General features: G+C 45.8%; 2 long non-coding RNA genes across 2 annotated transcripts; one reads left to right on the plus strand and one right to left on the minus strand.

Moving 5' to 3' along the window:
- The first annotated feature begins 11,836 nt into the window (after positions 1-11,836).
- Positions 11,837-12,910, plus strand: LOC311320494. The gene is made up of 3 exons (XR_014630845.1): positions 11,837-11,960; positions 12,112-12,168; positions 12,287-12,910. It is a non-coding gene; the product is annotated as an uncharacterized lncRNA (long non-coding RNA).
- Positions 12,911-22,648: 9,738 nt separating this feature from the next.
- On the minus strand, positions 22,649-25,178 carry LOC311320056. The gene is made up of 4 exons (XR_014630835.1): positions 25,057-25,178; positions 24,860-24,884; positions 24,605-24,645; positions 22,649-22,741 (listed from the first exon to the last, which is right to left on the minus strand). It is a non-coding gene; the product is annotated as an uncharacterized lncRNA (long non-coding RNA).
- Between the last annotated feature and the right edge of the window lie 1,280 nt (positions 25,179-26,458).

Raw genomic sequence — 26,458 nt, forward strand, 5'->3', positions numbered from 1 at the left:
GAAACAGTAGTTGGAGGGTAGGAGGCAGACCAGATACCCCCGGGAGGTGAAACAGTAGCTGGAGGGTAGGAGGCAGACCAGATACCCCCGGGAGGTGAAACAGTAGTTGGAGGGTAGGAGGCAGACCAGATACCCCCGGGAGGTGAAACAGTAGTTGGAGGGTAGGAGGCAGACCAGATACCTCCGGGAGGTGAAACAGTAGTTGGAGGGTAGGAGGCAGACTAACCCAGGGGCCTCCATGTTGAGTGACTCCAGGTTGGGGGTTGGGTGTGAGAGTAGCACTACTCCACGAATTATCACGTTGGGCTGACAACAATAGGCCTCTAATACATAGTTAATCACTAATGAGGTCATATACTTTTAATTGTATATTGATGGGGTAAATTCACCATACTGTACAAGTTGAAGCATCTTTTTTTATCAAGCTGAAGGAGAAAAGGGAACCTTTTTTTTTTTTTAATCTATTTTGATCGATGCTCAAATGTTGCTTCTGCCAGCCAGGGTGAAGAATGTTAAGAGCTGACGGACACACAGGCAAGTCTCAGTTTCCTGTGTGAAATTATCACCCACGTCTTTCCACAGAACTCAGTGGTCTGGGTTTATGACGACTATGCAGATCAAGATCTTATCAGATCGAGTCTTGTTAGTCGTACTATTTGTAAAACACCCATTTGCACAGAAGAGAGTTCAATAGAGTTTTTCTTGAACTCATTCTGAACAGTCTTTCCTTTGCACCCCTCTCCCTTCTCCTCTCCTCCTCCTCTTCACCCCACCTCCTCCTCCTCCTCCTCCATCCTCCTCTCCTCCCCTCACCTCCTCCTCCTCCCTCTCCTCCCTCTCTTCACCCACTCTAAAATCCTTTTTGGGCATATGAACTTTTTGGGATATTAACTTTTTTGGATATTAACTTTTTTGGAATATGTCTTTCTTTCATTCCCCCTCTCTTTTAGCCCCTCTCTCTTGCTCGCCCCTCTCTTTCTTTCTCTCTCTCTATCTCTCTCTCTAGCTAGCTGCAGGGGCGTAAGAGGAAGTAGCAGGTCAGATAAAAGCTGTGGTTCAGAGACAGACACATTCTCATCGGCATTAGAGAATGGGGCGCACCTGGCCTGGTGCTCTGCTCTGTGAGTACTGGGATTCTGTGTCGTTTGTGCACATGTAGGGTGTGTGTGTGTGTGTGTGTGTATGTGTGTGTATGTGTGTGTGTAAGAGAGAGAGAGGGAAAGAGAGAAAGTGAGTTAGAGAAAGGGAGCATGTGTAAATAGATACAAGACCTCAGAACTGAAGCTATAAATAATTTGAAAGTGTAGTCTGCAGCAGTCCCTGATGACTGTGATAAGGGTAGTGTGTGTTTGCAGTCCTCAGATGTGTAACTGTGATAAGGGTAGTGTGTGTTTGCAGTACTCAGATGTGTAACTGTGATTAGGGTAGTGTGTGTTTGCAGTACTCAGATGTGTAACTGTGATAAGGGTAGTGTGTGTTTGCAGTACTCAGATGTGTAACTGTGATAAGGGTAGTGTGTGTTTGCAGTACTCAGATGTGTAACTGTGATAAGGGTAGTGTGTGTTTGCAGTACTCAGATGTGTAACTGTGATAAGGGTAGTGTGTGTTTGCAGTACTCAGATGTGTAACTGTGATAAGGGTAGTGTGTGTTTGCAGTACTCAGATGTGTAACTGTGATAAGGGTAGTGTGTGTTTGCAGTACTCAGATGTGTAACTGCGATATTGTGTGTTTGCAGTACTCAGATGTGTAACTGTGATAAGGGTAGTGTGTGTTTGCAGTACTCAGATGTGTAACTGTGGTTATTATGGTGTAATTACTCAGATGCTGTGTTACAGTAGTATGTAATGTAATGTAATTGTTACGGCTCGCATGCCCTCGCCTCCACAACCGCCTCCCTCTCTCCCCTCTGGGCTCGCTGCGCGCTCGGGGCGTCCTACGCGCTCTACCGCACGTCGCATCGGCCCGGGCATACAACGTTCTGACTCTCCGGAGTTTCCCCTCACTACCGGGCGTTCCCCGTCTCCGGCCAGCTCCGCGGACTCGGCAGTCTCCTCCCACTCCGGTGACGAAGAGTCGGATCCCGACATGCCCAGCACATCGGCCCGTGCGCAACGACAAGAACGGCGCGCTCGTCTCCGACGATGACGCGGGCGCGGCTCTACTCACCGGTTTCCCATTCAGCACCACACCTGTCCCTCGTTCTGCAATCACCTTCAACCCCTACAAGAACCTGGTCTACTCTCCACTCATCGCCAGATCTTACCATGAACTTATGTGGTAAAGTATAGCCTACGATTGTACTTACCTGTATTTTGTAGTGCTTTCTCGTTCCCTGCTCGTGATTACCATCACTCACCCTGCCTCTCCTCCTCGTCTCTCCAGTGTCCCGGACCCCCTCTGCTGAGTGTACCAGCTAGCAGAGCCCTCACCCTGCTCCACCTCCGGATCCCTCCGGCTCCCTTGAGCCAAGGACATTTTTATTATTTAGTGGCAGTTTGGTGGCTCCTATTTTTTCTCCCCTATTATATTTTTGTGGCATCCTTTTTGTGGCTCCCCCTTTGTGTTACCTTATTAAATCGCCCCTCCGGGCTTAACCGTTCCTTGCCTCCTCCATTCCTGTTGCGCCTGGGTCCCACACCGAACCATCACAGTAATGATACTGAACATTCCACCAGCAGTTCCAATGGCACAAAAATTACTATTAAAAGTTAAATTACTAAAAGACTATAAAAAATATAAAAATCTGAATGGATCCGGGTAACAGCTAAACATCATGAACATTTTAAATTTGAATGAAGTTTCTAGCAAAAGGTATAAAGAAGTAGTTGAGGGCCAAAAAAACGGGGAGAATAATAATAAGAAAGAAAAAAAGAAATAGTTGGAATATCACAAGTTGGGCTAGCTTTTACAAGCTAGCCCACCTAATAATAATAATAATAGTTTATGGGGGCCCTGTTGGTGCAAGGCCCTTGGAATCATCCTAACTTCTCCTCTTGTTACGACTCCCCTGATCACACCACTAGAGGGAGGCAAAGACCCAACTTACTGTCTGCTTCCAGGGTAACACACCTACTGTACAAGTGAGGGGTAAGGAAGTTATGCATTTCATGAATAATAGTTTGCCTTGCATAGCATGATGGGCAGATTAGCAGTGCTCTATCCAGACACTTTGTGTTGTATGAGAGAGAGAGAGAGAGAGAGAGAACGAGAGCGCGAGAGAGAGAAAGAGAGAGAGAGCACACAGACAAGCCAGTGAGTGAATTTGCATGCATTCTGTATGTCTTCACTCTGGGTCTGGGTCTAGACCCTGTGTAACTGTGATTAGTGTGGTGTGTGTTTGTAGTCCTCAGACCCTGTGTAACTGTGATTAGTGTGGTGTGTGTTTGTAGTCCTCAGACCCTGTGTTACTGTGATTAGTGTGGTGTGTGTTTGTAGTCCTCAGACCCTGTGTAACTGTGATTAGTGTGGTGTGTGTTTGTAGTCCTCAGACCCTGTGTAACTGTGATTAGTGTGGTGTGTGTTTGTTAATGTAAAATCTCTGGTACTTCAGATTGGTGTCAATCATCTGATTGACTGATTGAATAACTGTCATGTATTCATGTATTCATTCATTGGTCAATGATAACACACAACAGAAAGCTGTATCAATGTGTTGTCTGTTGGGTTTTGTCCTAATGAGATGCTTCTCTCTGTCTTGGTTGTAGTGCTGAGTGCTCTGCTCTACTCTGGATGCGCTCAAGGTAATGGTTGATAAACTGCACAGTACCGACTAGATGCTCCCTCACTAGATCAAATCTATAACTCTAATCTCTCACTCTGATTGCTCCTAACCAGGGTTGCAAAGGGGCGGACATTTTCTCCTAATATGACGTTCCTCATCTATTTCTTTACATCTGTTCATCACAGAACAAATGTCTGTTTCAGTTCCACTAGCTTGTATGTATGTGTTCTCTCACTGGTGTGTTCTCAGTACATTCATGCAGACTGTCTGTGCATCAATAAGCTTTGTGAGGTGATTGTACATTGTTGTTTGTGGTTGGGTTTAGGGAAGCCTGTGTTGACCCTGCAGCCTGACGCGCAGCAGATATTTAGTGGAGAGACGGTTACTCTCAGCTGTGAGATAAGGGAGGGAGACGCCACTGACTGGACGTACACATGGAGGAAGGATCGTTCTGATTTTAAAACTGACACCAAAGAGCATGAACTCAGTCCTGCTAAGGAGAGCCACAGTGGTAAATACATGTGTTTAGGTAAACACAAAAACACCCGGGCGCTCTCTGGCTGGAGTGATAGAGTGACGCTGACTGTAGCAGGTAAGTAACTCATTCTCTCTCACATCTCTTTGTTAGTCCAAACTATGTGCTCATATTCGGTATGATTGATTATCCCACTGTGTATATGTGAAGTGAGCCAGACTAACCCTACAGTAGGTCTTGATATTTACTGAAACGTATTCATAACAGCAGTGATGATAACTGTTGTTATATTCATGTTTCTCATGTCTCCTCAGCTCCGCCCACAGTGACAGTGAGACAGATCTCTGGTCCTGCTGGTCCTCTCTACCCTGGAGACACAGTCTCTCTGCAGTGTGACATATCACAGCATGAAGACTGGAGCTACAGATGGTATAAAAACCTTCACGCTATTCGCAAAGAGACCAGTAAAACCATCTCCTTCATCCTGACTAGTGGTACAGTCCGGTACTACTGTGGTGGATATCTAAGAGGTCGACCCGGTGTTCAATACCGCAGTGGTGAACATGTCATAACTGCTACAGGTGAGTTACTACTGACAGCACAGTAACACATCAGCAACTAGACCTTCTGAACCTCCTGCCTTTTAGGACGTCACCATCACATTTCACATGACAGTTTATTGTTATGTTTTACTTACCGTATCTACGGTATGTTATTGATGATGCAACAGGAAATGGATTCAGTCTCCATGGCGGACACTGATAAACTGACAATGCAAGACATCTGGACATAAGAGTTAGACTTTTATGTAAATGTCTGGTTGTTTGTATTTTGATTCATCTCTGTTTTCCACAGCTCTGCCTAAAGCTGCCCTGACTGTGAGACCAAACCCTGAATACCCTTTTTGTCTTTGGCAGGCATGATAAAAAATCTCAACATTCCCTTTTTTCTCTGAATTTCTGGATGTCTTTGGACACTGTTTTCACAGCTCTACCTGCAGCTACTCTGACTGTAGATCCAGCCTTGGTGGTGTACGTTGGAGAGAAGGTCACTCTGCCTTGTTCAGCGCCATCGTTCCAAGACTGGGGATACACATGGACCTTCAACGGAAGAGAAGTGAGCGGTTGGTCCTGGTTCAGGTCTGGTAGACGACGTATAAGTGGAGCCTCTCTCACCATCAGTCCAGCTGGATCTTCTGATAGAGGAGTGTACCAGTGTACAGGGAAGAGAGGGTCCCGACCTCTGACATCACAGCCAAGCAACACCATCTCTGTCTCTGTAAAAGGTGGGCGACAATTACAGCAACTAGAACTTCTGAACCTCCTGCCTTTTGGAGTTCACGATAACTCACATTACAGTTCTATTGTTATGCTTTACTTAGTGTATCTACGGTATGTTATTGATCATGAAGCATGAATTTGATTAAATCTCCATGGCACTGACAAACTGAATTCTATGTAAATGTCTGTTCATTATAGTTTGATTCATCTCTGTTTTCCACAGATCTGCCTAAAGCTGCCCTGACTGTGAGACCAAACCCTGTCTACCCTGGAGAGACCGTCACTCTGAGCTGTTCAGTAGAGTCTGGCTCAGACTGGACCTACAGGTGGTTCAAAGACAACATAGAGATACCAGTGCTCCAGTCTGGTAGATACCGTGTAGCTGGAACCTCTCTCACCATCAGTCCAGCTGGATCTTCTGATAGAGGAGTGTACCAGTGTACAGGGAAGAGAGGGTCCCGACCTCTGACATCACAGCCAAGCAGCACCATCTCTGTCTCTGTAAAAGGTGGGTGACAATTCAATTGGTTTTGCGTGTTTGATAGTGTTACATAGTACCAAATACAGTATATATAAAGTACTGTATTCTTTGTTTCCAAATGAAATCAGTATCATTGTAGTGTTCCACAAGTCTTCTTGCCAAGGGCCTCCTCCTGATGTATCAACTAACATTTAGTTACAAACAGGAAAATGTCACCCAGTTTCAAGTTCAAGAAATGAGTTTATTCTCTCTCACATGACACAGAGAATCAGCCAATGGCCACGCTTCGTTCAGACAAGACAGACATCTATACAGGAGAGGAAGTGACTCTGACCTGCGCTGTGGGAGGTTCCTCTGTGTGGAGGTTTTACTGGTACAGACACACCAAAGACTCTGAACCCAGGGCCACGTCTTATTCTTCAACCTTCACTTTCACTCCTGCCACTGAGTCAGAAGGGGGTCAGTTCTGGTGTAGAGGGGGGAGAGGAGACCCAGTCTACTACACCCAGTACAGCAGCTCCGTCCACATCAATGTTACTGGTGAGTCTAAACAGACGGTGAGTCTAGCACTCTAACAGAGTGTTGCTTGTGGTTGTGTCCAGGGAAACAAGATGCTCTGTTGACCCGGCAGCCTGGCCAGCAGCAGCCAAACAAACTCATAGTGTTTTTACAGTCATATGCATTTGATGAAAATGTTCTGTATTTACAAAGATCACCTTTTTGTGTTATCATTAGGATGTAACTGTGTGTTTCCTCATGCTGTGTTTGCTTGAACAGCGAGACCCTATGCCGTTGTGACCCAGCAGCCCAACTGGAACCAGACATTCTCAGGAGAGAACGTCACCCTCAGGTGTGACATACAGGGGACAGTGGACACAGACTGGGACTATGAATGGTCAACAACTCGCTCCACACAGCCAAGCAGGGGAGGTCAGGAATACAGGATCAGCAAAGCTCTTGTGTCTCACAGTGGTGACTACAAGTGTAGAGGTAAACACAGAATAAACAAGCAGGATTCTGAGTGGAGCACTGTTCTCAAACTGAGTGTTAAACGTAAGTCACTTCTTTTCTTATTCATTTTTTTCTAGTTTGTCAAATTGTGACCAAAACTTAGTAGTATTTAATATTCCTGAATATTTCTGAATATTTTGTCATGGTTTAATAATGAGACAGATCCCACTGCACAGGAAATAGGCCTGTTGTACGTAACAACAAAAGACAACAGGTTTTGCCAGTCTCATTGATGTTATGTGTTATAAATGTTTAGAGCCTGTGATGTCTTACAGCTCGTCCCCGGCCTGTCCTGAGTGTCTCTCCCCCGTGGGTGAATCCTGGAGACTCAGTGACTCTGAGCTGTGAGGTTAAAGACTCGTCTACAGGCTGGAGGTTCTCCTTCTACAGAGCGGTTCCCTACACAGATGGACTACCTTCTCTGTCTGATAAGTCCTACTCTCTAGAGCTCCTCTCTGACAGCGACGGGACGACAGGGACCTCCTACCCTCTCACCTCTGCTGGTCCTGCTCTCACAGGAAGATATGTGTGTAGAGGTGGGAGAGGACACACAGTCTATCACACTGATTTCAGCGAACCACGGTTTCTCTGGTCTGGAGGTGTGTTTGTGGTTTTCAACCCCAGTTTGAACGCCTGCCTTTCTTTCTTTTTCTATCCCTGTCTTTTGTCTCTCTGTCCATCTTTTCAATTCACTTTGGCTTTATTCACATTGCCAAAGCAACAGTGTTCAAATCCAACAACCTCTCTCTCTCTCTTCCTCTCTCTCTCTCTCTCTCTTTGACTCGGTGACAATGGAGGGCTATCTAACATTTGCTAACTCTGATTCTCTCTCTCTTCTCTCTCTCTCCTCTCTCTCTCTCTCTCTCTCTCTCTCTCTTTCTCTTTCTCTTTCCATCCATCCACCCACCAGATCTGCAGTCTTCAGTTTCTCTCAGTGTGAGCCCCGACCGGTCTCAGCACTTGACCTCTGAGTCTCTCTCTCTGATCTGTGAGTTGAAGGGGAACTTGTTTGGATGGAAACTGAAGATGTTCTCAGACAGAGAGGAGCCAGGATGTCCATCTAGCCAGGGATCAATAAAAGGATCCACCTGCACCATCAGCTCTTTAAAATCACAGAACAGTGGTGTGTTCTGGTGTGAATCTCTCTCAGGAGAGTTCAGTAATGCTGTCAACATCACAGTGCATGGTGAGTTCACGCTACCTTATTCACTCATTGTTAATTTCTCACTTTGTTTGATTGAGAATGACTTTGAAACAGTACAGTGTGTGTTATCATGACCTCAGTAAATCAACTGATAGGTCACTGTATAGTCATGTGATCCTGTTTTCCAGCCGGCCCTGTGATTCTGGAGAGCCCTGTCCATCCTTTCACGGAGGGAGACTCTCTGACTCTTCGCTGCAAACACAGAACACCCCCCTCAAACCCCAACGTGGACTTCTACAAAGATGGTGAGCTGATCAGGAGCGAGACCTCAGGAGAGATGAGCATCCCTGCAGTATCCCAGTCAGACCAAGGCCTCTACAAGTGTAAATACTCAGACTCTGGAGAGTCCCCAGAGAGCTGGCTGACAGTGAGAGGTGAGTCAACGTTTTCTGAACTAGCATTACACTAACAAACACTACTGAATGCATCTTCTGTAGGTCTCTCCAATAACAGTGTGGTGTTCTGTATGTCTCTCCCATTGCTGTGGTGTTCTGTATATCTCTCCAATAACAGCTTGCTGTTCTGTATGTCTCTTCAATGACAGTGTGGCTTTCTGTAGTCTCTCCAGGCGCTGGTCATGGGCGTGTCTCTTTCCCAGTATCACTGGTGGTTGGACTGGTCGTGACTGGGGCTCTACTGGTCATCATCATACTGCTGTTACTAGGCTACCGAAAGGTCAAAGGTGAGATCATTAGTGAAGCTGTCTGCCTCCCATCAGTGGTCCAATATCTAGATGATTACACACACGGCCTTCTACTGATTTCAAGATCGTTTGAAATAATTTGGTTTTGAGGCAAATTAGACTACATAGCGACTATTTAACAACAATGAAACCGGAAACATGTTGTGTTCCAGGTTCCCGGTCTGGCCGAAGCTCCATGTGAGTATCCTTCTCATCTCTCTCAACTATGACTGTAGAATGACAGGTTCCTCTCACACTACTGAGCTGAACAGAGCTGAGCTGACTGTTTACACATCAGTATGGTCAGTACAGCTGTGAAAGAGAGGAACATGTGTAAAGAATGACAGTTTATAGAACATCACCATATGGATCAGGTCGCCACCTCAGTGTGAAAAGATCTCTCTCCTCCCAGGTCCCCCCAGCCCCAGAGCACCAATCAGGACCCTCTGCAGCAAGATCAAGGTCAGTCTTTCAGCCAATCACATTCTCTCTCCATACTATGCACGCAAAACCAAAACAGTGTGGAAATACAATTTGAAATACTTTATTTACTTTTTTGTGCTTGATTGCTTTTGTCTGCCACAATTGAAATAGTGGTTCCAAAATGAGCAAACCCAGGCAGATTCAAGTAAACGCTGAAGTGTTTCAAGTACTAGTTCTACTCAGGTATACAAAATACAGCAGTTTTCAAACAGATCTCAATTGGATAGATTATTTACTAATTAAATTGAATTGGGGACGATTCCCTACATCTCAACTTGTCTCTCTCCTTACTGACCAGGAGGTGGCGCCATCTTTCAGACACTTGATGATGCCTCTGGTGACAATGACAACTGTACAGTGGCCTGTAGAGGACATTTGACATGAAATAAAGAGTTGTTCTAATCTCTATAGTTGCTGCCATATCTCTTCAAAAGGACAATATCATTACTGCCATTTAACTATTCATATTATTCATGAGGAATCAGTATTGCATAATATTATTGATTCTTCTGTTCTTGATCTTGTGTTCTTGTCTTTTCCTGTCTCAGACACAGGCGCTGGACCCAGTGATGTGACCTCCTCCCAGATTCCACTCAAGAACCTTGGCAAACCCAGGAGAAAGACAGGTGATTCAATATAATAGTGTTAAATACACATCACATTAGTGTATCATAACATCTGTACATAACTGTAAAACAACATACATGACATGCCATCGAAAAGTCAACAGTACAGTTCTGCATAAATTATGAGTGACACTGGGTAATTCAAAGGCTCGCTGTACTGAAATGGAAGGGTACTGTAGTATCTTAGAATCACAAAAGTATGTGTTTTTCACGTGTTCCTCCTCAGGGAAGCCAGCAGAGCAGAAGGACGACACCGTGTATTCAACGGTGGCAACTGGACCGACCCCGGGTAAGAATGTCCTCCATTTTGTTCATCACTGGCCTAATGAATCCGAGGGAAGTGAGAACATCTGTTTGGAACTGCTGTGCCATGTGTCGTACTGTAGGTGGCGCTGCAGGTGGAGACGATGTGACCTATGCCCAGATTGACCTCAAGGGCCTAAAAGCCAAGAAGAAGAAAAGTAATCCCTCCCTCCATTCTCTCCATCACACCCCTCACTTTGGGCTTTGCTTTGAATGTTGATTACACATCTTCCACAAAGCGTATTTGACTTCTATTTCAATATATGTGCAAATGCTGTCCAGAGATTAGGGGTTAGAGAAAGTCTAAACTGTAGATAAGGTACTATCATCAATATGTTAATTTACTTCATATAACTGATGTATATTGTTGTTATTACTGTAGTAACTGTCTGTCTGTTTGGTGTATCCCCCACATCTATTAACCCTGGAATCACAAAGGTGTTTTTGACGTGTGTTGTGTTCCTCCTCAGGGAAGCCAGCTGAGGACGACACCGTGTATTCAACGGTGGCAACTAGACCGACCCCGGGTAAGAATGTCCTCCATTTTGTTCATCACTGGCCCACTGAATCTGAGGGAAGTGAGAACATCTGTTTGGAACTGTGCAAACGTGCAACGTTACAGTACCTGTTGACCTGTTGTGCCATGTGTCGTACTGTAGGTGGCGCTGCAGGTGGAGACGATGTGACCTATTCCCAGATTGACCTCAAGGGCCTAAAAGCCAAGAAGAAGAAAAGTAATCCCTCCCTCCATTCTCTCCATCACACCCCTCACTTTGGCTTTGCTTTGAACATACAGTAGCCAGATTACTGTACCCAGCATGCATCTGTTACAGGGGTTGTGTGTCGGTTATCAGTATTGCTTCCACCCTCTGGGATGGATCTCTGGTCCTCTGACTTGCTAACGCACATGACCACCTCTGCATTGTGTCTTGCTTTTTATTGGTTATTATTGTATTTTGTATTTGCACTATATTTTTAATTCACAGTTTTTTGTATCGCATTTGCACTGTCATGTCTTTGCGCTGTCCTGTACTTCACCCTGTCCTATGTCGTCTTCATCTGCGTACGCCATTACCCTAGGCAAGCTCCTAGTAGGTCTGCTGTATACGTGTGAACCATAGACTATAGGCCTACTGTATACGTGTGAACCATAGGCTATAGGCCTACTGTATACGTGTGAACCATAGGCTAAAGGCCTACTGTATACGTGTGAACCATAGACTATAGGCCTACTGTATACATGTGAACCATAGGCTATAGGCCTACTGTATACGTGTGAACCATAGACTATAGGCCTACTGTATACGTGTGAACCATAGACTATAGGCCTACTGTATACGTGTGAACCAGACTATAGGCCTACTGTATACGTGTGAACCATAGGCTATAGGAGACACACGCATTTCAGCCTATTCTCACGCTCACACGCCACACTTCACAATTCTCATGTGGAGAAATGACCAATCCATAAATACTAGCTGTTCAATGTTCATGGGACCCTTATTTTGAAATAACGGAAAGGATCGCTATTTTCGCCTCCCAGTCGTCCTTTGTGTCCAAAGACCGCTACCTAAATCTACATAGCGGGGTGGGGGGGTAATCTCACTCCAAACTTTTGGTCAAACTTGGCAGCCCTGGGTTATAGCCTACTGCACATGGCGAATAGACGGGCAGAGTCTAAACTGTAGATAAGGTACTATCATCAATATGTTAATTTACATCATATTACTGATGTATATCGTTGTTATTACTGTAGTAACTGTCTGTCCGTTTGGTGTATCCCCCAGATCTATTAACCCTGGAATCACAAAGGTGTTTTTGACGTGTGTTGTGTTCCTCCTCAGGGAAGCCAGCTGAGGACGACACCGTGTATTCAACGGTGACAACTAGACCGAACCCGGGTAAGAATGTCCTCCATTTTGTTCATCACTGGCCTAATGAATCTGAGGGAAGTGAGAACATCTGTTTTGAACTGTGCAAACGTGCAACGTTACAGTACATGTTGATACTGTCTTCCAGCTGTTGCGGCAGAGCGTTTCCACCGGATGTAGATGTCGATGTCATATCCTGCTAGTGTCAGTGACGGTGTCGTCTGGGGACAGCGCGAGCCTGCTACGACCATCCCGTTCTCGCGAGATCACATCCTGTTTCACTAACGCAGAACGGTCTGGCCTTCGCCGAGGTCCAACGTTTTGGAAAATGTTGTCATTTTATTTAAATGTGTAAAATGTGTGATTTTTTTATTGTTAATTGTTTTTATACTGTTTATGATGTATGCTGTGTAAATAGGGCACCGTTGGGAATGAGACCTTGGTCTCAATGGGCTCCCCTGGCTAAATAAAGGTCAAATAAAATAAATAAATGCATGTAGAGTTTAATAGCTGGTATCTGTGTGAAAGGGACCAACTGTTAACGCAACTGCTCTGTGTCAAGTGTACATATCTGTATGTGGAGTGTGTGGAATTCATTCAATGCAATTCAATTCAATTCAAAAAAGTGTGTTTATTCCAGAGGGTTACTTTTAAGAATTTTAAACAGAGCACTTTTAAGGATTTTATGCATTTTTATAGTATTTCGATGGCGTGTGTGCATTTTAACATGTTTTACTACTGTATGAACATAGTATTGATCAATTGATGTATACTTCTTATATCCAGATGATGTATCAGTACATTTTATGAATAATATTTGAATTTTGCTTTTTTACATGAGCAGTGTTTTCTAGCATTACCAGCTCTTTTAATAAATACCTTTTTCATCATTGAGAATGTGTTGTGTGAGCTTAATGTTCAAACCAATCTTGACATGTCCCTTAAAGTCTTCCTTGATCAACTTTTGATTTCCCAGATTCTGAGCTAATTTCAGTAGCCTACCCGGGGTGTATTTCCATTAAAACACATGTGCGTATCATTAGCTAGTATCGACAAAGACAGGCCTAGACTTCAAATCTAATGCCATATCTCAAACATTATTCATTTTAAATGTTTAAAAAGTATATTACATCAGTGTTACTTAAACTAATATATTGCATGCATACATTACTGTAAGCATACATATGCATATTGTACTTTATTTTGTTCAATATCTACCTGTCCTGTAATATCGCTGTCATCACCATCGCAGTGCATAATGCACAGTACAACCATTTTTTCAACATTCTTTGGTAGCCATAGTAACCTGAGGTCACAGTGGAGCACATGGCTGCCAAGCAAAAAAGATTCCTGTCTTGATATCAAGAAAAGTAAGGCACTCTTTATTCTGTGTGTAAGGCATACACACTTCCCCTGGTACACGCCTGTAGCTTGATTCATCTGGTCCCCTGGTACACGCCTGTAGCTTGATTCATCTAGTCCCCTGGTACACGCCTGTAGCTTGATTCATCTAGTCCCCTGGTACACGCCTGTAGCTTGAATCATCTAGTCCCCTGGTACACGCCTGTAGCTTGATTCATCTAGTCCCCTGGTACACGCCTGTAGCTTGATTCATCTAGTCCCCTGGTACACGCCTGTAGCTTGATTCATCTAGTCCCCTGGTACACGCCTGTAGCTTGATTCATCTAGTCCCCTGGTACACGCCTGTAGCTTGATTCATCTAGTCCCCTGGTACACGCCTGTAGCTTGATTCATCTAGTCCCCTGGTACACGCCTGTAGCTTGAATCATCTAGTCCCCTGGTACACCCCTGTAGCTTGATTCATCTAGTCCCCTGGTACACGCCTGTAGCTTGATTCATCTAGTCCCCTGGTACACGCCTGTAGCTTGAATCATCTAGTCCCCTGGTACACGCCTGTAGCTTGATTCATCTAGTCCCCTGGTACACGCCTGTAGCTTGAATCATCTAGTCCCCTGGTACACGCCTGTAGCTTGATTCATCTAGTCCCCTGGTACACGCCTGTAGCTTGATTCATCTAGTCCCCTGGTACACGCCTGTAGCTTGATTCATCTAGTCCCCTGGTACACGCCTGTAGCTTGATTCATCTAGTCCCCTGGTACACGCCTGTAGCTTGATTCATCTAGTCCCCTGGTACACGCCTGTAGCTTGATTCATCTAGTCCCCTGGTACACGCCTGTAGCTTGAATCATCTAGTCCCCTGGTACACCCCTGTAGCTTGATTCATCTAGTCCCCTGGTACACGCCTGTAGCTTGATTCATCTAGTCCCCTGGTACACGCCTGTAGCTTGAATCATCTAGTCCCCTGGTACACGCCTGTAGCTTGATTCATCTAGTCCCCTGGTACACGCCTGTAGCTTGAATCATCTAGTCCCCTGGTACACGCCTGTAGCTTGATTCATCTAGTCCCCTGGTACACGCCTGTAGCTTGATTCATCTAGTCCCCTGGTACACGCCTGTAGCTTGATTCATCTAGTCCCCTGGTACACGCCTGTAGCTTGATTCATCTAGTCCCCTGGTACACGCCTGTAGCTTGATTCATCTAGTCCCCTGGTACACGCCTGTAGCTTGATTCATCTAGTCCCCTGGTACACGCCTGTAGCTTGATTCATCTAGTCCCCTGGTACACGCCTGTAGCTTGATTCATCTAGTCCCCTGGTACACGCCTGTAGCTTGATTCATCTAGTCCCCTGGTACACGCCTGTAGCTTGATTCATCTAGTCCCCTGGTACACCCCTGTAGCTTGGCGGCAGTCGGCTACCAGCAGGACTGGAGGCGGAGGTGTGGAGGAGAGAGGCTGTGGAGAACCTACAGGACCGTCTCCAGACCACGGACTGAGATCTGTCCACAGAGGACAACAGGGAGGACGTGGACGCTCTCTGCTGCTGCACGACTCACATCATCAGCTTCTGTAAGGGACGCGTCATACCCACCAAAAAGGTACGATGCTTCTGCAACAACAAACCACGGATTAACAACGGCATTAAAGCCTTCATGACTGAGGACAGAGAGGAGGCCATGTCAGTCCAGAAGGAACTGAAGAGGGAGCTGTGGAGGGCCAGAAAAAGCTAGAGAGAGAGGGTGGAGGGTAAACCTGAACTAAACAGCACCAAGGAAGAGTGGGAGTGGAGGGGGTGAAAAGAATCACTGGGCTGGGTGCTTCAGGACCAGCTGTGGGGGGAGTCAAGAACGAGCCAATGAACTTAACCGGTTCTTTAACACTGAGTACTACACTTTACACTTCATATTTCTATACTGTAAAATCTATTCATGCTCTTTGTTTCACTTATTTTCTCTCTTACACACAGACACAGACTCTCTCTCTCACACACACACACACACACACACACACACACACACACACACACACACACACACACACACACACACACACTGTACCAGCACATGCCCTGTAACATTCATCTGCTCCTGTACATGGAAAACTCATTCAATAAGTTTAAAGTGGCAAAAACAAGATTGGTTGGTTATCTGATCATAAAGCACACAACACATTCTCATTGATTAAAAAGGTTTTTATTAAACAAGCTGTTAATACTAGAAAACGCTGCCCATGTAAAGAAGCTACATTCTAATAATATTCATAAAATGTACTGATACATTATCTGGATAATAAACAGTAATCAGGAATAGATGCAATTCATACAGTAAAAAAACATGTTAAAATCACAAATGCCATAGCAATACTATAAAAATAATAAAAAGTAATCTTCTTAAAATGCTTAAAATTAACCCTCTGGGATAAATACACTTCTTTAAATTGAATTGAACTATTGAACTAAACTGAATTAAAATGAACTAAATTGAACTGCAGTGTGCAAATTATACTGAGGCTTTTGGAGGAGATCTAATCTGACTCACCAGATGAAGTGTTTGGGGCTAAACTGTGTGATTAGTTCATTACTGCCCAATCAGTGGCAGCGGAATCTGACCCTGCCCAATCAGATCCAATCCAGACTACGTGAAACAACAACAACCTAGCAACAGCTCCGCCCAAGACGATTGTGATTGGTTTAAAGAAATAGAGTGGTAATGAGTCCAGCCAGACTTTTCTCCAGCGCACGCACAGCATCAACAAAGTGTGGAGAATTTTTTTGCCTTTAATTTTACAGTTTTTCAAGGTACTCTAATACAGTTTTTCAAGGTACTCTAATACAGTTTTTCAAGGTACTCTAGTAGTACTCTGTACTTTATGAGCTCACTCTACCGGTAGCCTACAGGATTCACAGAACAGGATCCAGTGATTGGATGAAAACACAAGATGTACATGTAACAAATGTTAATACCCATAACACTCTCAAAATAAAAACACAAATAGATAAATCTCTCAATATGCATCATACAGCATAGCCTAATAATTTCAATATTATTTACACAAGTGTGTCATTTTGAATCTTACGACATCAGTGGTAAATTGTAGCATTATATGATAAAATGAGTAATCAATTGGCAACATGAAGGCATTTCTGCAATACTTAAGCTAAACGTTCGCAATAAATGATTTCATAACGTGAGTGTGTGACGTCTTGCGCTCTCTGAACTCCTCCACGGCTTCTCGGCACGCAGAGGCATCTCCTTCACACCACAGAGAACCAGAGAACCAGAGAACCAGAGAACCAGAGAACCAGCGCATCTCCTTCACACCAGAGAACCAGAGAACCAGCGCATCTCCTTCACCCCACAGAGAACCAGAGAACCAGCGCATCTCCTTCACCCCACAGAGAACCAGAGAACCAGCGCATCTCCTTCACACCACAGAGAACCAGAGAACCAGCGCATCTCCTTCACACCACAGAGAACCAGAGAACCAGCGCATCTCCTTCACACCACAGAGAACCAGAGAACCAGAGAACCAGCGCATCTCCTTCACCCCACAGAGAACCAGAGAACCAGCGCATCTCCTTCACCCCACAGAGAACCAGAGAACCAGAGAACCAGCACATCTCCTTCACACCACAGAGAACCAGAGAACCAGAGAACCAGAGAACCAGAGAACCAGCACATCTCCTTCACACCACAGAGAACCAGAGAACCAGCGCATCTCCTTCACCCCACAGAGAACCAGAGAACCAGAGAACCAGAGAACCAGCGCATCTCCTTCACACCACAGAGAACCAGAGAACCAGCGCATCTCCTTCACACCACAGAGAACCAGAGAACCAGCGCATCTCCTTCACACCACAGAGAACCAGAGAACCAGAGAACCAGCGCATCTCCTTCACCCCACAGAGAACCAGAGAACCAGCGCATCTCCTTCACCCCACAGAGAACCAGAGAACCAGAGAACCAGCACATCTCCTTCACACCACAGAGAACCAGAGAACCAGAGAACCAGAGAACCAGAGAACCAGCACATCTCCTTCACACCACAGAGAACCAGAGAACCAGCGCATCTCCTTCACACCACAGAGAACCAGAGAACCAGCGCATCTCCTTCACACCACAGAGAACCAGAGAACCAGCGCATCTCCTTCACACCACAGAGAACCAGAGAACCAGAGAACCAGAGAACCAGCGCATCTCCTTCACACCACAGAGAACCAGAGAACCAGCGCATCTCCTTCACACCACAGAGAACCAGAGAACCAGCGCATCTCCTTCACACCACAGAGAACCAGAGAACCAGCGCATCTCCTTCACACCACAGAGAACCAGAGAACCAGCGCATCTCCTTCACACCACAGAGAACCAGAGAACCAGAGAACCAGCGCATCTCCTTCACCCCACAGAGAACCAGAGAACCAGAGAACCAGCACATCTCCTTCACACCACAGAGAACCAGAGAACCAGAGAACCAGAGAACCAGAGAACCAGCACATCTCCTTCACACCACAGAGAACCAGAGAACCAGCGCATCTCCTTCACACCACAGAGAACCAGAGAACCAGCGCATCTCCTTCACACCACAGAGAACCAGAGAACCAGCGCATCTCCTTCACACCACAGAGAACCAGAGAACCAGAGAACCAGAGAACCAGCGCATCTCCTTCACACCACAGAGAACCAGAGAACCAGCACATCCCCTTCACACCACAGAGAACCAGAGAACCAGCGCATCTCCTTCACACCACAGAGAACCAGAGAACCAGCGCATCTCCTTCACCCCACAGAGAACCAGAGAACCAGCGCATCTCCTTCACCCCACAGAGAACCAGAGAACCAGCGCATCTCCTTCACACCACAGAGAACCAGAGAACCAGCGCATCTCCTTCACACCACAGAGAACCAGAGAACCAGCGCATCTCCTTCACACCACAGAGAACCAGAGAACCAGAGAACCAGCGCATTGTCCTCCGGCCAGAAGACAACACTCAGTTTGTAATGTTATTATTTGTCTCCCTGATAATCCCTAACGTTGCACCCTGAGACTCTCTCCACTAATTTCCCTATTTGGTTTAAGGGGGGGATCTAGCTCAGCTCCCCCCTAATTCACACCCCGCTGAACTGAACTGAACAGAGTTGAATTGAACTGAATTGAATGAATTCCACACACTCCACATAGGCTACTGGTACACATATTGCAAAGCAGCTGCGTTAATATTTGGTCCCTTTCATACAGATACTAGCTATTATTAACACTGAATGTGTGTGTGTGTGTGTGTGTGCGTGTGTGTGTGTGTGTGTGTGTGTGTGTGTGTGTGTGTGTGCGTGACTTGCTCATTATTCTGCTTCTCAGTCATGCCCAGGTGGTCCCACCACAGGTGCCTCTCCTCCATCCTTCTAGGACCTGAAAAACAAACCAGTCACACATCATGTACTATTGTTCATTGGTTCATTGACCTGCCTCTCTTAATTCCACCCAAACCCCCCCATGTTAAAAAAACGAAGGTAATGTTATGGTACGTTTGTTCTCAGACGTATTCTAATCATCCTCTTGTCATTTATCTCTGGCAATGTACACCCTAACCCTGGCACTCCTATTGTTATTCCAGCCATTTCCAATATCTCATTTAATCATTTTTGTGATCGCACCTCCTTGGGCTTCTTACATGTTAACATCCGCAGTCTTTTACCTAAACTTGACCTGTTAAAATCTTGGGTACACACTGCTAATCCGGATGTCTTGGCGATCTCTGAATCATGGCTAAGGAAAAAAGTGTTAGTATCCCAGAAACTCTTATCCCAGACTACAATGTATTCCGGCAGGACAGAGTCACTAAGGGTGGTGGTGTAGCCATGTATTTAAAGGACCACTTGCAATGCTCTGTTATTTTGTCAAAGTCTGTCCCCAAGCAATTTGAGTTATTACTTCTGAAAATCAAACTGTCGTCTAACTTCTCTCTTTCTGTTGCGGTCTGCTACAGACCACCCTCTGCTCTTGCATGTACTCTAACCGCACTTAGCGAACTCCTGGCCCCACACATCACCTCTGAGTTTGTCCTCCTGGGTGACCTGAACTGGACATAACTAACCCCCCAGACACGGTTACACAACAATTTGATGCCTTGAACCTCACTCAAATTATCAGCCCACTAGACATAATCTGAAATCTCCTTCATCTGCCACACTGATCGACATCATCCTCACTAACACTCCATCTAATTATCAATCTGGTGTCTTCAGTCATGATCTGAGTGACCACTGTGCCATCGCTTGCATCCGCTCTGGCTCCTCGTTCAAGCGGCCACCACTGACTGTGACCAAGCGCTCTTTGAAAAAGTTCAACATGGAAAACGTTCTCCTTGACATTGCAGCAGTGAACTGGGACAGGATTAACTCTTTTACCACAGTTGATGCTGCGTGGTCCTAACTGAAGAATACTCTTAGCTTGATCATCGATAAGCATGCCTCACTCAAAATACGCAGGATAAAGAATTGCTTCAGTCCCTGGTTCTCCCATGACTTGGCTAAACTAATCCGCCAAAATAACATCTTATGGCGGAAAGCACGTTCCTCTCAGTGTCCTGCCGCCTGGCTTGCCTTTAGGCGGTGTAGAAATAAAACCACTCAAGCGGTCAGGAAAGCCAAAATAAATTATTTCTTGGATAGCTTTGCGTCATGTGGCTCTGATGCCAAGAAGTTTTGGAAAACGGTCAAATCTATGGAAAATAGACTTGCTTCTCCTCATCTTCCCAGCTCTATGACATTTGGTGATACTGTTGTCACTGACAAGTCTCATATGGCCTCACTTTTCAACCATTTTATCAACTTGGCTCCTGTCTTGTCTGCTGCAGACCTCAACTCGGCTCCTGTCTTGTCTGCTGCGGACCCCACCGCTGGATCCTCACAGTCCCCTCCTTCTCCTCCCAGCTCTGCAGTCTTCCATTTTAAACCTGTCTTGGCTTCTGAAGTTCTAGAGGAGCTCACCAAGCATGACTCTAACAAGTCAGCTGGCTCTGATGGTCTCGAACCCTTGTTCTTGTAAGCTGCTGCCGAAATCATTCCCATTCCCATCACACGGCTGTTCAACCTGTCTTTGGTGCAGTCTGTCTTCCTGCCTGACGGAAATCCGCACTGGTTTTCCCGCTCTTTAAAGGTGGCTCTGGCTCTGACCCCAACTGCTTCAGGCCTATTTCATCTTGCCCTGCTTGGCCAAGGTCCTGGAGAGGTTGATTCACGAACAGCCATTTCTTGTCCTCAAACAACATCCTGTCCAATTTGCAGTCTGGGTTCCAGCCGGGCCACGGGTACATTACAACTACCCTTAAGGTCTTGGATGACATGGTGACTTCCTTGGACTCCAAGCAGGTCTGCGTCACTGCCTTTATTGATTTAGCCAAGGCGTTTGATTCAGTGGAACATGCCATCCTCTTGCAAAGGCCTCCCTCTCTCTCTCTCTCTCTCTCGCTCTCGCTCTCTCTCACCTATTATGATGCTACAGTATTTATACTTAACCTCTCGTATTATTCTATTTCTATCATTATTTTTGTATGTTTATGTATTTTATTATTGTTGATGTAAATGATGTACACATAACATGTTTATTTTCAGCCTCCCATTTCCCCGTTCCTCAGGCTGCTTTTGTATATAAGAATTTGTTCTTAATTGCTTGCCTGGGTAAATAAAGGTTAAATAAATAAAATACATTATGACCAATAAACAAATGTTTTATGATCACATTGTAGACATTCACCACTGCACAAAGAAAACTAAGATTGAAGAAGATTGTCTCTCTCTCAGCATTGGTTCAGTTCAGTACCTGATCTGGACCCTCAGCCTGGCCTCACTTCAGAGTGACTGGATCAGGTTCTGCCAGGGCGGACGAGCCTGGAGGAAATACTGGACCACATGGATAGATTACAGTTACTACATCAGTATTATGATGGAATTAACCACCCTGGAGGATGTACCACATGGATAGATTACAGTAACTACATCAGTATTATGATGTCATTAACATATACTATACATCAGTATTATGATGTCATTAATCAATCAATCAATCAAATCAAATCAAACTAACATATACTATACATCAGTAATATGATGGAATTAACATATATGAAACATATGACGAAATTAACATGATACTACACAGAAGTATAATGATGTAATTAACATTATGCTATTTAACTTATACAACATGCTAAAGCACATTGTGATTGGCCACAAGGCATTTGGAGCCATGCTACACATCAGTATGTGATGTGATTGAAATACTATTATTAACTTTACAAGAAACAAATAAACAAATATTAGGACTAGTCCTGATCTGAGGAAATCTTTCATTGAAAAGACTTAAAGGAGTAACATGGTTATTTTCACTTTTTCTGGGTTTTTATATGCTATTTGCACCAGAGGTCATTGAAGAAACATGATGAATGTTATGTTTGGACTGATGTATTTTTCTTGATTGACACAAAGTTCAGTAAAGTGAATCTTTGAATCCTCCAATATCTATCATAAATTATATTTAATTTGCAGGATTGTACTGTAGATTGTTAGATGCGCCGACCAACTGGCTCCTGTGTCCACAGTGATACTCAAGCTGTCCCTGGTCCAGTCCATCGTCCCCACATGCTTCAAGAAGTCCTCCATCATCCCCGTACCCAAGAGGCCAAGACCAGCCTGCCTCAATGACTACCGCCCGGTAGCTCTCACCTCCGTGGTGATGAAGTGCTCTGAGAAGCTGGTCAGGGAACACATCTGCTCCTCACTGCCCAGCACACTAGACCCCCTACAGCTCACATACAGACCCAACAGATCCACAGAAGATGAAATCGCTCACATCCTCCACACCCTATCCCACCTAGACAAGAGCAAGGGGAACGTGTCGGGTTGTGTGAGACTGCTGTTCATTGCCTACAGTTCAGCTTTCAACTCTATAACCCCACCCAGACTCAACACCAAGCTCAGGGTCCGGGGGCAAAACGACGCTCTCTCCAAGTGGATCTTGGACTTCCTGTCAGCCTGACCCCAGGTGGTGAAGGTAGGAAACCACACCTCATCCCCCCTCACGCTCAACACGGGTACAGTACATGAGACGAATAACAGAAATCTTGAATGTAATGTGTAATTAAAACTATTGATTGACTGAACATTGAGTCACCTTCCTTTCTCTCTGGTTTGCGGAGGTTTCTGAGCCCAATCTGGGAGGAGGTCACATCACTGGGTCCAGCGACTGTGTCTGAGGCATGAAAAGACAAAAAAACACAGCTTTTTTTCACATTACAACAACAAACAACATTATTTTCTTTGGTGGCGGCCTACTACTTTTGCACAGTACTGTATATATCATATTATATATACTGTATACAGTATATCCTACACATTTTGAATGGATCTTACTTGTATACTGTATATACATACACACATTAAAAAGGTTTATGATATATACACAACACACACACACATATACATACATACTGTGGCAACCCAGAGAGCACACAGGCGATAGTAACCCCCAGGGGAGAGAGACCCCAGGGGAGAGAGACCCCCAGGGGAGAGAAGAGGAGACCAAGCCGTCTCAACCAGTGGGCGGTTTAATTAACTGAAATAATGTCCAACAAAAATACCCCCCGTCAAACGACGGGGTTAAACACAAGGGCGGACGGTAAGCAAAACCACGGTCCCGGTCCAGGGGTTACCGGTCCTCCACGGCAGGTCTCCGGTGGGCTCAGCTTACTCCGGTCCGTTCTGGGGCACAGGGAGACAAAGGTTAGACCTCCGGTGCAACACAGCCAAAAAAACACAGTCCTTGCGCAGTCTGTCTACCTGTCACTGGTCTCCTGAGCACCTGTCCTGTGCTGGTCCTTCTGTGCTGTGGAGCTGATGCAGGGCACCTGCCGCCAGGCTGATTGCGGGAGTGGCTGCAGCTGCTCAGCCTGCGGCTTCTCCCTCTCCCCGCCTTCCACCGCTGACCAGGGTGCTGAAGCTGATTGACCTGTTGCTGTCCAGGGTGCTGGAGGGCTGGGTGCTCCTCTAGGGGTGGTGACCCCCAGAGCTGGCTGGCCAGGGTGCTGGAGGGCTGGGTGCTCCTCTAGGGGTGGTGACCCCCAGAGCTGGCTGGCCAGGGTGCTGGAGGGCTGGGTGCTCCTCTAGGGGTGGTGACCCCCAGCGCTGGCTGGCCAGGGTGCTGGAGGGCTGGGTGCTCCTCTAGGGGTGGTGACCCCCAGAGCTGGCTGGCCAGGGTGCTGGAGGGCTGGGTGCTCCTCTAGGGGTGGTGACCCCCAGAGCTGGCTGGCCAGGGTGCTGGAGGGCTGGGTGCTCCTCTAGGGGTGGTGACCCCCAGCGCTGGCTGGCCAGGGTGCTGGAGGGCTGGGTGCTCCTCTAGGGGTGGTGACCCCCAGAGCTGGCTGGCCAGGGTGCTGGAGGGCTGGGTGCTCCTCTAGGGGTGGTGACCCCCAGAGCTGGCTGGCCAGGGTGCTGGAGGGCTGGGTGCTCCTCTAGGGGTGGTGACCCCCAGAGCTGGCTGGCCAGGGTGCTGGAGGGCTGGGTGCTCCTCTAGGGGTGGTGACCCCCAGAGCTGGCTGGCCAGGACCGGCCGTGGCGTGTTCGGGTTGCCACAATACATACATACATACATACATACATACACACACACACACAAACACACACACACACACACACACACACACACACACACACACATACATACATACATGCATGCAAAATACAATCCATACATATTCTTTTTTATGAATTGAATAACTGTGGAACTGTTTGAAAACGGCTGTGTCTTGCAGACCTGGGTGGAAATACTATTCAGTTCTCCTATATTGGCTCAAATGGATGTACTGGTCTTCTGCTTCCCCCTGGAAAATTAGGATTAGGAGCAGTACCCCCCCTCCCTTTCTTTCTGTGAAGCAGTGTTGCCTTTGTAAAAACATAAATAAAGTTGGATTTGATTCAAAATACTTCAGTTTAGCATTGACTTGAGTCTGTCTGGAGTAATAAGTGGGTATGGTTTGCATATTTGGGAAACAGCCCATTGATTCCATTGTGCAAGACAAAATTATGGAGAGAGAATGTGATTGGCTGAAAGACTGACCTTGCAGAGGGTCCTGATTGGTGCTCTGGGGCTGGGGGGACCTGGGAGGAGAGAGATCTTTTCACACTGAGGTGGCGACCTGATCCATATGGTGATGTTCTATAAACTGTCATTCTTTACACATGTTCCTCTCTTTCACAGCTGTACTGACCATACTGATGTGTAAACAGTCAGCTCAGCTCTGTTCAGCTCAGTAGTGTGAGAGGAACCTGTCATTCTACAGTCATAGTTGAGAGAGATGAGAAGGATACTCACATGGAGCTTCGGCCAGACCGGGAACCTGGAACACAACATGTTGCCGGTTTCATTGTTATTAAATAGTCGTTATGTAGTCTAATTTGCCTCAAACCAAATTATTTAAAACGATCTTGAAATCAGTAGAAGGCCGTGTGTGTAATCATCTAGATATTGGACCACTGATGGGAGGCAGACAGCTTCACTAATGATCTCACCTTTGACCTTTCGGTAGCCTAGTAACAGCAGTATGATGATGACCAGTAGAGCCCCAGTCACGACCAGTCCAACCACCAGTGATACTGGGAAAGAGACACGCCCATGACCAGCGCCTGGAGAGACTACAGAAAGCCACACTGTCATTGAAGAGACATACAGAACAGCAAGCTGTTATTGGAGAGACATACACAACACCAAGCTGTTATTGGAGAGATATACACAACACCAAGCTGTTATTGGAGAGATATACATTACAGAACACCACACAGTCAGTGGAGAGACATACCGTACAGAACACTACACTGTTATTGGAGAGACCTACAGAAGATGCATTCAGTAGTGTTTGTTAGTGTAATGCTAGTTCATAAAACGTTGACTCACCTCTCACTGTCAGCCAGCTCTCTGGGAACTCTCCAGAGTCTGAGTATTTACACTTGTAGAGGCCTTGGTCTGACTGGGATACTGCAGGGATGCTCATCTCTCCTGAGGTCTCGCTCCTGATCAGCTCACCATCTTTGTAGAAGTCCACGTTGGGGTTTGAGGGGGGTGTTCTGTGTTTGCAGCGAAGAGTCAGAGAGTCTCCCTCAGTGACAGGATGGACAGGGCTCTCCAGAATCACAGGGCCGGCTGGAAAACAGGATCACATGACTATACAGTGACCAATCAGTTGATTTACTGAGGTCATGATAACACACACTGTACTGTTTCAAAGTCATTCTCTATCAAACAAAGTCAGAAATGAACAATTAATGAATAAGGTGGCGTGAACTCACCATGCACTGTGATGTTGACAGCATTACTGAACTCTCCTGAGAGAGATTCACACCAGAACACACCACTGTTCTGTGCTTTTAAAGAGCTGATGGTGCAGGTGGATCCTTTTATTGATCCCTGGCTAGATGGACATCCTGGCTCCTCTCTGTCTGAGAACATCTTCAGTTTCCATCCAAATAAGATCCCCTTCAACTCACAGCTCAGAGAGAGAGACTCAGAGGTCAAGTGCTGAGACCGGTCGGGGCTCACACTCAGAGAAACTGAAGACTGCAGATCTGATGGATGGAGAGAGAGAGAGAGAGAGAGAGAGAGAGAGAGAGAGAGAGAGAGTTTGTTGGATTTGAATGCTGTTGCTTTGGCAATGTTAAAGATAATGTTTGTTTTTGACAACCTGGACCTTATTAACGGCATATTAAGAGACGTTTGACTCACCGAGATATCTTTGGTGTAATTCGGAGGCCTGTAGAAGAAATTTTAAATGACGGCGCGAGCCAAGTATATCCATTTAATTGCGGCGGACAGGGCACTGAAAATGCAGCTTCTAAAAAATCTATTTTCTGCCACGAAACAGTTGTTTTCATCAATCTGTAGTTATGAATCGCTAGTTGTGCTTACATAGAGCGAGAG

This window comes from Borostomias antarcticus (genome assembly GCF_949987555.1).
Source record: "Borostomias antarcticus genome assembly, chromosome: 17".
In the NCBI taxonomy this organism is placed as follows: Eukaryota; Metazoa; Chordata; class Actinopteri; order Stomiiformes; family Stomiidae; genus Borostomias; species Borostomias antarcticus.